The following is a 15,823-nucleotide window of genomic DNA, read 5'->3' on the forward strand; positions in this document are numbered from 1 at the left end:
GTGAGACCCTGGAAAACAGGGACCACTTCTCATATATCTGGAGTCACTGCTCAGCAAAGGCAAATAAAGATAATGAAATTTGCCATTACTTTCAGTGCATTAGCAAAGCCATTGGTCAATTAAGGAAGTCCTTAAATCTAGCACAAAACACCATGCAGCAAGGATCCTGTATGCACCTGAGATCTGAACTACCTGCAGCAGGCACATCAAGGCATTAGAGGGGTACCACCAACTCTGTAAAATCCTCCAAATACACTGAAAGGGTAAGTGAACTGAGATTCTGTCCCCTCCCATGCCAACAATCCTGACATTGAGGCCTTGGTTACTCTCAGTCAGTTCTGTTGTGCAGGCCACATCATTTTCATGGCTGTCACTCTATTCTGAGCTGAGGAAGAGATTGGGAGGTGGACAGAGAAGAAGTTTTAACAATGTTCTCAGAGCCTCCTTGAAGTAATGCAACATCCCTACTGAATCCTAGAACCTCTGGTCCATGACCATTTTTGGATGGTGTTAAGGACTTCAAGTCCATTTACCGACAGCACACACAAGCCCAGTGTTAACAATGGAAGGAGCTCATCACTTCACAAACTGTAGTGGCATGGTAGCATAGTGGTTAGCATAACACTATTACAATGCCAATGATTGGGGTTCAACTCCCGCTGCTTTCTGCAAGGCATTTGTACATTCTCCCCATAACTGTATGGGTTTCCTCCGGGTGCTCCCACATTCCAATGACGTATGGGTTAGTAGGTTAAAATGGGTGTAATAGATTGGCTCGGGCTCGTTGGGCCGGAAGGGCCTGTTATCATACTGCATAAATAAATTTCCCAAAGTTTTTTAAAAATGCTACCCACCTGCTTATCCTGCCAGGCACTTTCTCCCTGTCTGTGGAGAGTATGCAGGTCTTAGATTGGCCTCATTAATCACTGCAGAATCCACAAAACTAGAGTAGAAGCAAGCCATCCTTGACCTCAAGGGACTGCCCAAGTTTAAGGAGAGCATTTGAGGAGTATCTCAGGGTAAGGGTGAAGAAAAGGTTGGTTTATTATTTTCACGTGTACCGAGATACAGCGAAAAGCTTCATTTGTGTGCCATCCAGTTAGATCATTGCCAGGCATAAGTACATTGAGTTGTAAAAAGGAAAACAGAAGGAAGAATATACTGAGAAAGTGCAGTGCAGGTAAATAAATAAAGTGCAAGGGCCATGACGAGGTAGATTTGGAGATAAAGATTTCATCTTTAGCATATGAGAGGTCTGTTCAAGAGTCTGAATACAGTGGCATAGAAGCTACCCTTGAGTCTGGTGGTACATGCTTTCAACCTTTTGTATCTTTTGCCCAATGGGAGAGACTGAAGAGAGAATGACCAGGGTGGGAGGGGTCCTTGATTACATTGACTGCTTCCCTGAGGCAGTGGGAGGTGTAGACGGAGTCAACGCAGGGGAGGATGGTTTGCATGGTGGACTGGCGCTTGTTCACAACTCTGCAATTTCTAGCAGGCTTGGGCAAAGTAGTCATGATGCATCTGGATAGGTTCCGATTTTTATAAAAAATCTGCATTGATTTTTATAAATGACTTGGATGAGGATGTGGAAGGGTGGGTTGGTAAGATTGTAGATGATACGAAGGTTGGTGGTATTGTGGATAGTGTAGAAGGATGCTGTAGATTACAACAGGACATTGATAGAATGCAGAGCTGAGCTGAGAAGTGGCAGATGGAGTTCAACCCGGAAAAGTGTGAAGTGATACACTTTGGAAGATCGAATTTGAAGGCAGAATGCAGGTTAATGGCAGGATTCTTAGCAGTGTGGGAGGAGCAGAGAGATCTCGGGGTCCATGTCCATAGATCCCTTCAAGGTTGCCTCGCAGGTCGATAGTGTTGTTAGAAGGCATATGGTGTGTTGCCTTCATTAGTCACGGTATTAAGTTCAAGAGCCGCGAGGGAATGTTGCAGCTCTATAGAACTCTGGTTAGACCACACAGAGTATTGTGTTCAGTTCTGGTTGCCTTGTTATAGGAAGGATGAGGAAGCTTTAGAGAGGATGCAGAGGAGATTTACCAGGATGCTGCCTGGATTGGAGAGCATGTCTTATGAGGATAGGTTGAGTGAGCTAGGGCTTTTCTCTTTGCAGCGAAGGAGGATGAGAGGTGACTTGATAGAGGTGTACAAGATGATAAGAGGCACAGATCAAGACTTTTTCCCAGGGCAAAAATGCTAACACGAGGCGGCATAATTTTAAGGTGATTGGAGGAAGGTGATGGGGGGATGTCAGAGGTAAGTTTTTTTACACAGAGAGTGGTGGGTGCCTGGAATGCACTGCTGACAGAGGTGGTGGAGACAGACACATTAGGGACATTTAAGAGGCTCTTAGATTGGCACATGAATGATAGAAAAATGGACGGCTATGTGGGAGGGAAGGGTTAGATAGATCTTTGAGCAGGATAAATGTTGGCACAACATCGTGGGCTGAAGAGCCTGTACTGTGCTGTAATGTTCTATGTTCTATGATGTTTTCTGTGGTGTATCTGTAAAAATTGGTAAGAGTTATCAAGGACATGCTGTATTTCCTCAGCCTTCTGAAAAAGTAGAGGTGCTGATGTGCTTTCTTGGCTATAGCACATGCATGACTGGTGCTTCCTGATGTCAATGACCTGATAGAATTAGTTGAGGAAGGATAAGAGGAAGTTTGAGTGACACAAAGACAACACTGACAGATTGGGCAAATCGGTCTATTTCTGTGCTGTATGTTTTTGTGAATTTCATGTTAAGTTTAGGGACAGTATGTTTTCTCTGTTCAAGTTAACATTTTTCTTGAGCTTAGCTGTGGAATCAAATACTTCCCTGACCTGGAAACCCAGGTGAAAAAATACTCAAGGGACCTGCTATTATTATGACAGGCTGCTCCTCCAATCAATTCAGTTATTACCTAACATTTGAAGAAGAGACAGGCATGTGTCGAACTTTTCATGTGCTGGTATTTATAAAGTAGAGGTGTTAAAGAGGTGAAGGACGTTGTTAGTTTGATTGCCATTTGCTCCTGGCTGTTGAACTCAGAGGTGCTCACATGGAAGTTTATTTTTCTGCTTTTCTAAACAATATCCAACTGCAGCTGTGCCATTTTATCTGTCTGATCTATATATATAAGAGAGAGAGAGACAGAGGAAGAGAGAGAGAGAGAGAGAGAGAGAGAGAGAGGAGAGAGAAGAGAGAAGAGAGAGAGAGAGAGAGAGAGGCAGAGAGAGAGAGAGAGAGAGAGAGAGAGAGAGAGAGAGAGAGAGAGAGAGAGAGAGAGAGAGAGAGAGAGAGAGAGAGACAGGCAGAGAGAGAGAGAGAGAGAGAGAGAGAGAGAGAGAGAGAGAGAGAGAGAGAGAGAGAGAGGGAGAGAGAGAGAGAGAGAGAGAGAGAGAGAGAGAGAGAGAGAAGAGATCCAACTCCGGATATGAAAAGTTCAGGTAATACATGCAACAGGACCTATTACTACTGTAGAAAAAGAGGAATACTTAGACACTATCAGCATAGACAAGTCAAAAGGTATTTCTTAGTCCAAAATTTTTCTCCACAGTTCCAGGCACTAGCTGTGAAAAGGATTGAGTCTGTTTCCCAGTTAAACATCTCACCTGCCCAACAGCAATAAATCTCCATATGAAGCAACTCATTGATTTAGTCGGTGCCTTTCACTCCCTCAGTACCACCCAAAGCATTCTTGAAGTGATGTTAATCCAGTAATGTAGGAAGCTGCTTAACTGCTTTCCTTCATCTGTTATTTCGTATCTAATTTCTCATAACGTAGTAAGAAGCCATTTGGCCCATCGAGTCCTTGCTGGTTCTCAGAGCAATCCCATCAATCTCTTCACCGCACTTACTTCCCTATGACCTATTCTCTCTCCATCAACTATTCCAATTCCCCTACCACCCACCTACACTAGGGGTAATTTACCACAACCAATCACTGTGTCTTTGGGAATGTAGGAGGAAACCAGAACACCCAGGAATAACATGCACGACCACAGGGAAAATGTGCAAACTCCATGCAGACAAGACTTGAGGTCAGTACCTGCTTTTTTGGCATAAATGTCTTCACTGAAGATGGGTTGGATTTCTGTAGAGTAGCTGTGGACTATAAACTGACCTCTGGCACCAGGTAGTTTCAGAGCCACTGATTTGAAGGCACAACTTTGTAGCATACAATGTTTCTACTTTTCTGGTGGGCAAGAGATGGAAGTTCGTGAAAAATGAAAGCAGGATGAATATCACTGTAAACCTTTATGATTGTTTTAATTGGAAAACTTCATGTAAAGACCAATGATAACATTGGAGATCCACACTGTGTTCTGAAAAGCTCAATACAGTGGCACCTCACTGAAGCCTTTCTAAATCCTTTGGCTCCATCAGTTGGGCAGGACTGTGAAACACCCTCCTCAAATTCGGTTACCCACAGAAATATGTCTTCAAATTACAGTTGCTTCATGATAGCGTGCAAGCTGTTATCCTATTAAAATGTTTACAACAGAGCCAATTTCATTGAAGACTAACGTCAAACAAGGCTGCATCATTACCCCAACACATTTTTTCAATTATTCTCACTGCAATGCTGCACCTTACCTAAAACAAAGTTCATGTAGGAGTGAAGCTAATTTTCAGAGCTAATGGGTAACTGTTCAATCTTTGGTGACTACTCTCCAGTACCACAGTCATCTAAACCTCACTATGCTTGTGTGTGTGCATACACTTGGAGTCCGAGCTCCATCTTTGACGATGAGAGGATGAGCCTTACACTAACCATCCACAAGACCAAGATACTCTAAGAAATTGCCCTAACAGTACAACAGTGCCCACTGACAATAAAGGTGAGATCCTTGAGTACATGAACCACTTCTCATATTTTGGGATCAACTCTCAGCAAAGACAAATAACTTTGATGAAATTCATCATTACCTTCAGTGATCCAGATCAGTCTTTTGTCAATTGAGGAAAAGAGTGTTCGAAGATCCGTCATAAAACCCATGGTGTACAAGGCAGCAGTGTCTTCTGCCCACCTGCATGCTTCTGAGATCTTGTCTACTCACAATAGACACATCATGGAAATAGAAAGATAGCATCACCGAGCACCATGTGGGAAGATATAACCCAGTGGACAGAGGGAAAGGTTTCAGAATGTGTTTAAAGCCTCTTGAATAAATGCAACAACCTACTATCCCTTGGGAACCTTGGGCTATGAATCCTCAAGGTGGAGAAAGGGCATTTGAGATGGTACTTAGAACCTGAGGTTCATGCTTTGGGTGTACAAAAGAAGACACAAACTACTCACTCAGCCCTGTCAGCACCTTCGCGCAATCTGGGAATTCATGGTTGCCGTATTAGCTTCATCAATTCCCAGAGTGAAATCTAGTCAGTGTCGATCCCAAAGAAATGCCTAAGATGAAGAAGACAGTATCTTTAACCAATTGCTTAAAACTGCTCGTAGCTAGAGCTGTAGTGGACCTTGACAGACCATAATGACCTGGGCACTTCATTTATATGCCAGCTAAGGGGAGGTGCAATCACCAATGGGGACAAAATTTGGACAGCAGGAGGTGGGTGGATGGAAGGGTACAACATGTTGATTCCTCTTTGGTACTTAATGAGAATTGACAGCAGAAAGCTGCAGCACAAAGGGATTTGGGGGCCCTCATACACAAAACATGTACTGAGGAAAAGCTTGCATTCAGGTGTAGCAGGGGATCAGGAAGCCTAATGAGATGCTAGCTTTCATTTCAATAGGTTGTATAAAATCATATGAGGGCAGATCAAACAGGTTGAGTCTTACTCAATGGAATTTAGAAGAATGAGAGGAGAACTTATTGAAGTATACAAGGCTGTACAGGGCTTGACAGCCCAGGATCAGAGGGCATTGGCTTGGAATAAAGGGGTGACCATTTAACAGTGAGGTGGGAAGAATTTCCTCTTTCAAAGGGTTATGAATGTTTCCAGGTCATTGCCCCAGAAAACTGTGGAAAGAAAATTGTTAAATATAGATTTTCAATCAGTATAGATCTTAATCAGTAAGAGAATTGAGGATTATGGGGATAGTGGAGGAAATTGCACAGGGGAATTTGGATTAGCCATCATCCTATTGACAGGCTTGAGTGTCTGAATGGCCTACTAATGTTCCTATTTTGTATGACCTTACTCCAAGTCTACTGTCCTAGCTAAATGTACAAACAGGAAAGACCAACAAAAGAGGTGTTTGTGTAATATTGTATGTTGCTATGAAACAAGATTAAGTGTAATTATTTGATTAGCAAAATATTTCTTAATCTTCAAGTACGATTGCTAAGGCTGATTCATAAAGTATAATAAAGGGAGATTGGCGTATCACAGGGAATCATAATGGAAAATGTGACAAAAATAGAATGATGGAAAGTCCAGCAGTATGAAATAAATTAGGTTAGTGATTCACCTTTAACAATTATATACAGGTTTAAGATTTTTACATTATTGACATAAATGGGGAACTGTATTGTCAATTTAGAGCCGAATTTTTTTTATGGCTTCCAGCCAGAGTTATGATTGAGAACATTTCCCAATCTACAGAAAAATAATTATCCTCCAAATGACTTTAGGATATGCTTATTCCCTTGTTGACTATAGGATGTTTCTATTTACAGCAACTAGTCCTCTTGTGCAGGTAATGTGACAATCCAAGTTATACACAGATACATTTTAATAGTTGAATATATGATGGGAAGTATGGTGTCGCCATCCTGCCTGTACCCTCGCAAATATTGCAATTAACTGACAACATTTTCACAAAAGCATAATCTGCAGATGCTAGTAATCTGAGCAAAAAGAAAATGCTCAAAATGCTCAGAGCAGCATCTCAGCAGAAAGGGAGGGCAATGATTTCTCATCAGAACTAGATGAAACAATCAGTGATAGGTCATTGATCTGAAGCATTAATTCTGCTTCTCTCTCCACTGATGTTGCCTGACCTGCTGAATATTGCCAGCATTTTTGTTACCTTTTCTCGTATTTTATTACCATCATATTACTTGTATCCACTTTGGCAGCACAAAAGTACTAAAACCATAAATTTCTTGAACCAGCTTTCTTCCAAGAAAGGGGTATTGAATTAATTTGTTTGCAGTTCTTTTACGTTCTGGAGAGCACATTTTCTGTCTGGATGGATCTTGCCTAATATGGCCTCAGTCTGGTAAGGGTACACTTAAGACAGAAATCAGGAGGGCAAAAAGAGAATGTGAGGTAGCTTTCGCAGATGAGGGAAAGGAGAATCCTTAGAGATTCTACATTAAAAGCAAAAGGGTGACTAGAGAGAGGAGAGGGCACCATAAAGACCAATGTGGTCATCCATAGTGTGGAGCTACAGGAGATGGGTGAGGTCTTAAATGAATATTTCTCGTCTATATTTACCATGGAGAAGGACATGGAAGCGAGGGAATTCAGGTAAGAGAATAGTGATGTCTTGGAACATATCCATAATACAAAAGAGAAATGCTGGTGGTCTTAAAGCACATAAAGATGGATGAATCCCCACGCCCATGACCAAGTGTATCCTTGGATATTTGTGGGAAGGTAGGGAAGAATTGCTGAGGCCCTGGTAGAGATAGTTATATCATCATTATTATATGATCTTTGCATCATCAATGGAGATGGGAGAGGTTCCAGAGGATTGGAGGGTTGCAGATATTGTTCCCTTATTCAAGAAAGGGAGTAGAGATAGCCTGGGAAATTATAGACCAGCGAGTCTTACCTCAGTGGTTGGTAAGCTGATGGAGAAGATCCTGAGAGGCAGGATTTATGAACATTTGGAGAGGTATAATATTATTAGAAACAGTCAGCATAGCTTTGTCAAGGGCAGGTCCTGCCTTATGATCCTGATTGAATTTTTTGAGGATGTGACTAAACACATTGATGAATGGAGAGCAGTAGATGTAGTGTATATGGATTTCAGGAAGGCATTTGATAAGGTACCCCATGCAAGGCTTATTGAGAAAGTAAGGAGGCACGGGATCCAAGGGGACCTTGCATTGTGGATCCAGAACTGGCTGGCCCACAGAAGGCAAAGAGTGGTTGTTGAAGGGTCATATTCTGCATGGAGGTCAGTGACCAGTGGTGTACCTCAGGGATCTGTTCTGGGACCCTTACTCTTTGTGATTTTTATAAACGACCTGGATGAGGAAGTGGAGGGATGGGTTAGTAAGTTTGCGGATGACACAAAGGTTGGAGGTGTTGTGGATAGTATGGAGGGCTGTCAGAGGTTACAGTGGGACATAGATAGGATGCAAAGCTGAGAAGTGGCAGATGGAGTTCAACCCAGATAAGTGTGAAGGGGTTCATTTTGGTAGGTCAAATATGATGGCATAGTATAGTACTAATGGTAAGACTCTTGGCAGTGTGGAGGATCAGAGGGATCTTGGGGTCTGAGTCCTTAGGATGCTCAAAGCAGCTGCACAGGTTGACTCTGTGGTTAAGAAGGCATATGGTGTATTGTCCTTCATCAATAGTGGAATTGAATTTAGGAGCTGGGAGGTATTGTTGAAGCTATATAGGACCCTGGTCAGACCCCACTTGGAATACTGTGCTCAGTTCTGGTCACCTCACTACAGGAAGGATGTGGAAGCCATAGAAAGGGTGCAGAGGAGATTTACAAGGATGCTGCCTGGATTGCGGAGCATGTCTTAAGAAAGCAGGTTGAGGGAACTCGGCCTTTTCTCCTTGGAGCAATGGAGGATTGGGGGGACCTGATAGAGGTATATAAGATGATGAGAGGCATTGATTGGGTAGATAGTCAGAGGCTTTTCCCCAGGGCTGAAATGGTTGCCACAAGAGGACATAGGTTTAAGCTGCTGGGAAGTAGGTATAGGGGAGATGTCAGGGGTAGGTTTTTTACTCAGAGAGTGGTGAGTGAGTGGAATGGGCTACCGGCAATGGTGGTGGAGGTGGATACAATAGGGTCTTTTAAGAGACTTTTGGACAGGTACATGGAGCTGAGGAAAATAGAGGGCTATGGGTCTCTAAGGTAAGGACATGTTCGGCACAGCTTTGTGGGCCAAAGGGCCTGAATTGTACTGTAGGTTTTCTATGCTTCTATCATTAGCCACGGGTGAGGTACTGGAAGCCTGGAGGATGGCTAATATTGTGCCTTTATTTATGAAGGGCTGCAAGGACAGGCTAGGGAACTACAGGCCAGTGAAACTAACATGAATGGTGGGAAAGTTACTGGAGGGGATTCTGAGACACAGTATCTACCTTCATTTGGAAAGGCAAGGACTGATTAGGAATAGTCAGCACGGCTTTATGCATGGAAAATTGTGTCTTACAAACTTGACCAAGTTTTTGAAGTGGTGGCCAAGGGGATTGATGAGGACAGGGTGGTAGACATTGCATGGACTTTAGCAAGGCCTTTTACAAGATCCTGCAAGGTAGGCTGGTCCAGAAGGTTGGATCACATGGGATCCAAGGTGAGCTAGCCAATTGGATACAAAATTAGCTTAACGGAAGAAGTCAGAGGGTGGTAGCGGAGGGTTGTTTTCCAGAATGGAAAGTGGTGTGCCACAGCGATTGGTGCTGGGTCCATTGTTGTTTGTCATCTATATTAATGATGTGGATGAGAATCTAGTTAGCATGGTTAGAAAGTTTGCTGGTGACACCATAATTGGTGATATAGTGGACATTGAAGAAGGGTATCTAAGATTACAACAGGACCTAGATCAACTGGGAAAGTGGGCCAAGGAATGGCAGATGGAGTTTAACTCAGACAAGTGCGAAATATTGCATTTTGGGAAGTTAAATCAAGGCAGGACTTGCACAGTAAATAGCAGAGCCCTGGAGAGTGTTGTGGAACAGAGAGATCTAATGGTACTTAGTTCTCTGAAAGTGGTGGCACAGGTGGACAGGGTGGTGAAGAAGGTTTTTGGCAAGGCATTGAGTACTAGAGTTGGGACATGTTGCAACTGTACAAGACATTGGTGAGATCACACTTGGAGTATTGTTTATGGTTCTGGTTACTGATAGGAAGGATGTCATTAAACTGGAAAGAGTGCAGAAAAGATTCACAAGGATGTTACTAGGACTGGAGGGCTTGAGTTTCTCCTTATAACTGTATAGGCTGGGAATTTTTTTCCCTTGAGCTTAGGCTGCTATGGGATGACCTTATAGGGGTAGATAAAATCATGAGGGGCATAGATAAGGTGAATGGTCCCAGTCTTTATCCCATGGTAGGGGAGTCTAAAATTAGAGGGTATAGGTTTAAAGTGAGAGGGAAAAGATTTAAAAGGGACCTGAAGGGCAACTTTTTCAGATATAGGGTAATGGGTATATGGAATAAGCTGCTAGAAGCGGATACAATTACAATGGTTAAAAAACATTTGATGGGTAAATGGAGAGGAAAGGTTTAGAGGGATATGAGCCAAACACAGACAAATGGGACTTGCTCACGTTGGCAACTTGGTTAGCAGGGATGAGTTGTGCTGAAGGGCCTGTTTCTGTGCTGTGCTGTTTCTATGACTCTATGACTCAGTGACTTTTGCTTTGTTTTTTGTTTGCTTGTAGTACACATAATCTTGGTTCTGAACAATAAGTGGTTCTTTAAACCTTTAACTATTGAGACATGTGACTAAACTCTCTAAGCTGCAATAATGTTTGTAGTAAGTTCCAGAGCCAGTAAATGAAGATCTCTTGAATAAACTGCACACACCTTATTATGTTGTTTCAGTCTGAACATTCTGCAGTGGACTTAGAGCTTAAGAATGTACTGAGTGCACATATATTACATTGAAGGACATGGATCCAAACACACTACAGGCCATCTATATCTTCCCTCACCACTTTCCGCTTCTTTCAAGCCGTACAAGTTCTTTACGGTCTCAAGTCCACATCCAGTTAACTGTGGAAAGTCTGGAACTGTTGTAGTTAATTCATGTTGAGATGATCAAAACCAACTCTAATTTTTCTGGTTAACTAGGCCGTAATTTTGCTACAAGCTACATTTTTTTCCAAGGACAAAGGGGGTTTTATATTCTGTGCAAAATTCTCCTACATCAGTATTTTCTCTGAATGGAAATGAACTGCAGAACTGAAAGTAAAACCAAAATGTGTTTTTATGATTTGACAACAAAATGGAAATTGAATGTTGGGGCACAATGAATGTCATCTTCCTTGATAGAAAAATGAAAATAAATTTACTGAAACAGTGCTCAGTGACATAAAATGCCAAAGTGCTGAAATTTCACTCAAGTTAAAGGCTAAATGAAGATATTGTGAGCAGACTGCAAAGGATAATTTGCCACATATAGCCAATTAGAGTATTTTTTGATCAGTAGTTTTTTTTTGACAGTAAAGGCTGAACTTATTTACTTTAGTGCACAGCTCTGCAGACATTTCCTGAACAAGGCACCATACATTTAAAACTGTGGTTTGCTATCGCAAGGGAAGGAAAGAGAGTAACTGTTGGTCCAGGAAATACTTTGATTAAATTATTTACACATGTCTGTCTGCAAGATTGACTACAAAGTTCTAAAAGATATATTTTAGGTGTTTGGCCATAATGAAAAACAGCAGTTTCTTTAGCTATTACATCTGTTTTTCTGAATATGCTTGTATAGATCATGGTTATAAAATATCAGTAGTTCTGCACAAATATCCTGATGATACTGCTGACTCGTCACATTATGCTTTCTTAGCAAATAGTTCTGAATCCACCCACAGATGTGATATTCCACATCTGGAAAGATTTTACTGTTGTAAACAACCTTTATACCTGTATAAAATTATGGATATAGCTGAAATAAAATCTAATGAGTGAACCACATAAATAGCCCTAAATGTTCCTTTTGAATTCTGGATTACTGGACACATTTATTAGTTTCTGTTTGCATAAACCCATCTGGTCAGCACAGGAGCTTTTTACGGATTTAATTAATATAAGAACCACAACAACAGTTCATAAAACTTTATTTTGGCATCATTCTGCCAACAACCTGGAGCATCAAAATACTCTGAGAGACACAGAGAGATGAACACTTTTTTTTAGTTAAATAAGATATTGGATACAAGATCTAATAATCCATAAATTAAATAAATACATTGACTATTTCCACTCCAACTATATATTATGCTCTGCTGATTCTTTCTTATCTATATTTTTAAAACATTTTTCCAGTAAAGGATTTGGAAGAAGACGAATGTAGCTACTTACTTTAAAACAAAGTGCTTTCATGCTAGTTGAAAAACCCTAAAATAATAGATGGCTAAAATGCTCGTGCAATAAATTTTGAAATTATTTAACAAATCCAATTGAATTGTTTTAAGAAAGTGATTTGTTAGCTCATCTTAGATTTAATTATTGTGTTGAAAAATCCATGGTCCCAAACAGTAAGAAGGGGTCAATTATAAAGATTCTCATTCAACTGTGAACAGACCAGAAATAAAAACAGAAATCAGAAACAGGAGAGTAAAATCCAGAAATATCTGGAAGCTATTGTTTATAAGTCAAGAAAGACAATCCACTGTTTGGGGAAGAATAACTGGTTAATTATTTCTAATACTATATACAGACAAGATATATGTATTGAAGTAAGTAAGAGTGATGGTGCAAGACAGTGTTCATTTGCAGCAAAGATAGAATAGACAAGCAATTCTTTCATAGTGTCACAAAGTGTGTTGTCAAAATATCTATGGAAATATTGCAGATACAATTTAACACAAAGAATAATTGGATGGGCACCCACTCAGTGTGGGTATCTCCCGCTGAAGATGTACATATCTATGGGAATAGAGATGTGCACATTAGATGGACAAGATTATCTGTTTCAGATAATGCTGATATACAGTAACTGTATTACCCTAGATTACACTACTATTTAGAGAGGTGTCAGGATTTAAGAGGAAATTCCCTAACATAAGATCTTGGATTACCTACAAAAGGTGCAGGTATTACAAATCTTTATCGAAGAGGGCAGAATTACATATTTCGAGAGAGCATCCTAAAAAAGATGCATTTGTATACTTCATTCCCCATAGCTGTGACATTTTACTCTGTATTCTGCTGTTGTTTTTACCCTGTACTACCTCAGTGCACTCTGTACTAACTCAATGTATCTGCACTGTGTAATGAATTGATCTGTATGAAAGGTATGCAAGACAATTTTTTCACTGTACCTTGGTACGTGACATTAATAAACCAATACCAATAATCTGAGAATGTCCCAATATACATTATAGCAAATGAAATATAGTTAACGTTTAATGATACATGGTAATTGTTATGATTTAGAAAGCACAACAGCCAATAGGCACTATGGAAACTCCCACAAGAGTCACAGTAATCATGACTGTATAATCTGGTTTTAGCAATATTAATGGTGGGATAAGCAATAACCAGGACTTCAAAGATTACTCTTCAAAGTACTCTCACAATACTGCACTAAGATTCAGTCTAGATTTCCATGCTCAAATCTCTGGAGTTAGATTTGTATCTGACTTAGATGTGTGAATGTTACCAACTAGCTGTGTTTGGCAGGATATAGAGATGGATAGATTAAATGAGAAAGCATGGAGAAAGACTGAAGAAATATGAACATATAATTTTGATGAGAAAATGTACTTTACTTTTTAGACCTTTTGTACAAACAACAAAAAAAACACAGTGTACTATCCTTTAGTTTTTTAACTGCAATATTTGATTGTAGTTCAGCTATTCACTCAATGTTTATTTAGCATTCAAGAATCCAGTGTGTTGGGTGGTGCCTACAATTATCCAGTTCACAAAGTGTGCTGCCCACAAATTGGATCAAGCATCGGGTTGCATTTGGAAACGTTAAGAGCGCTGTAATGATGTTGAAATAGAGACCCTAATCAGATAGTTAAACTATTTTGGAAAATTTGTTTCTCCATGTTATTAATTTGCCAAGCAAATAACGGTTAGCAAGGAGTTTGCTAGAGCACACAAGCTCTCCATACAGATTAGTTGCTTGTTTTCCATGGGCTTTTCATCTCACCAGCAAATTCTGAAGCTTCCGTGTGTTGGTGTGGCTTTGTTTTTTTCCCCTACCTTGTAAAAAGTTGATTTCAGCTTTTGGGTTGGGATGGGGCTGGTAGAGGCTCTGATCGGTCAATTTTTGGTGTTGGCGGATGAGAAGGAACATTAGAAGTGCAGGAAAGATGAGGCACAGCTGGCAGGAGGAGAGCATTGAATGGGAGAAAGGCTTCCTGTTATCACTTCTCACACTGAGACATGTGAAGAGCTGGTTTGTTGACATTAACAAGGGCAGTGTGGGGTGGGAATGAGTGCAGATTTGTTGTCAGGCTATTTCTGCTTTTATGTTAGACATTTGTAAAATGCAAATTTTCTATTTTGTTGTATGACCAATGGAACATTTCCAATTTTTGAATGCAATTCAAAGCAATGCATTCCAAAGACATATGGAAACATGAACAGCAGAGAAGCTTATTTTCCTATAGCTGTTACTGATCTAAAAATGTGACAGTTTTGAAAAGGTGCTGTACGTTGATGTCTATTCCTGGTTAATTTAGCTTGAATCCTATCCAACCACATTACATTAGCAGAGAGCTAAACAGAAGGATAGTAGAGAACTAAACAGAAGGATGATCACCATACACTCTTTCTTTCCCTCTGCCCCTTTATGTTTTTTAATTTCTTTAAGATCTACAGTACTGACTATCTATTTTGAGTGGCCTCCTTGATCTGGTATCAAATGTGAATAGAAAGCAATATTGCTTGGATAGACTTTCTGATGAGTATGTTTTTCCACATCAATGATTTCAAGCATTATGAAATTACATGCATTTAAGCATAATTTAGTAAATTTCCAAGGTCTCCAAGAAGGATAATTTTCAACCTCACATAAGGTTGAATTATCTGAGCATGTGAATGCTTTCATTCTCTCTTGTGTATCAATGTGAAAGTGCTTGCTCTCTCTCTCTCCACCCCTGTCTCTACTTTTTTATCCTAGTCCATTAGTTATGGATCCCAAGATCCTATTTGCTTTGCAAACTACTCTCTCAACATGTTATTGGGCCTTTCAAACGTCTGTTTGTTCCTGCCGATCTCCTAGAATATGCCTGTTAGGTTATTTTCCACTTTCTCTTGCTTTCTGTCAAAATGTCTCACTACATACTTCTCTATAGTAAATCCTTTCTTTCACTTTTCTGCTCAGTCTTTCAACCTGTCACAGTTTATAACCATGCATCCCACTGATTACCCCATGAGAAAGATTTGTGTCATCTGCAAATTTGAAAATTTTACTTTGCACATCTGTACACAGGTTATATAAAACAAACAGTGGTTCTGGCACTAATTCCAGTCTAAAAAAACATTTACCACAATCTTCTACCTTCTGTCCTTGAGATATCTTATTATTCATGCTGCTACTGACTTATTTAATTCTATGGGCCTCATTTTTGCTAAACAGAAGGACTTTGTCAAACATATTTTGAAAATCCATATAAACAACATCTATTACATTGTCTTTGACCACCTTCTGTTTTATCAAACAAAATAGTCAAGCATGTAATCAAACAAGATTTGCCTTTAATAGATTACCTCAAGCTTCTCCAAATGCCTTCTAGTTTTTTCCTCTGACTATTGTTTTTAAAATTTTCCCACAGCTGAGGTTAATTTGGCAGTGTTGCACTTACTTGCCATGTACTTAAAGCCCTTTCTGAGCACGTCCCACAAACGACATTCTCCAGGATCTTTACACCCCACTTGTATCTGAAGAAGGTTATTTCAAGTTCTTCTGTAATATCCACTCCCATTTCCTTCCGCAACTTTAAAGATATCCCGCATGAATTTAGTGATTTC

This window comes from Pristis pectinata, chromosome 10 (genome assembly GCF_009764475.1).
Source record: "Pristis pectinata isolate sPriPec2 chromosome 10, sPriPec2.1.pri, whole genome shotgun sequence".
NCBI lineage: Eukaryota > Metazoa > Chordata > Chondrichthyes > Rhinopristiformes > Pristidae > Pristis > Pristis pectinata.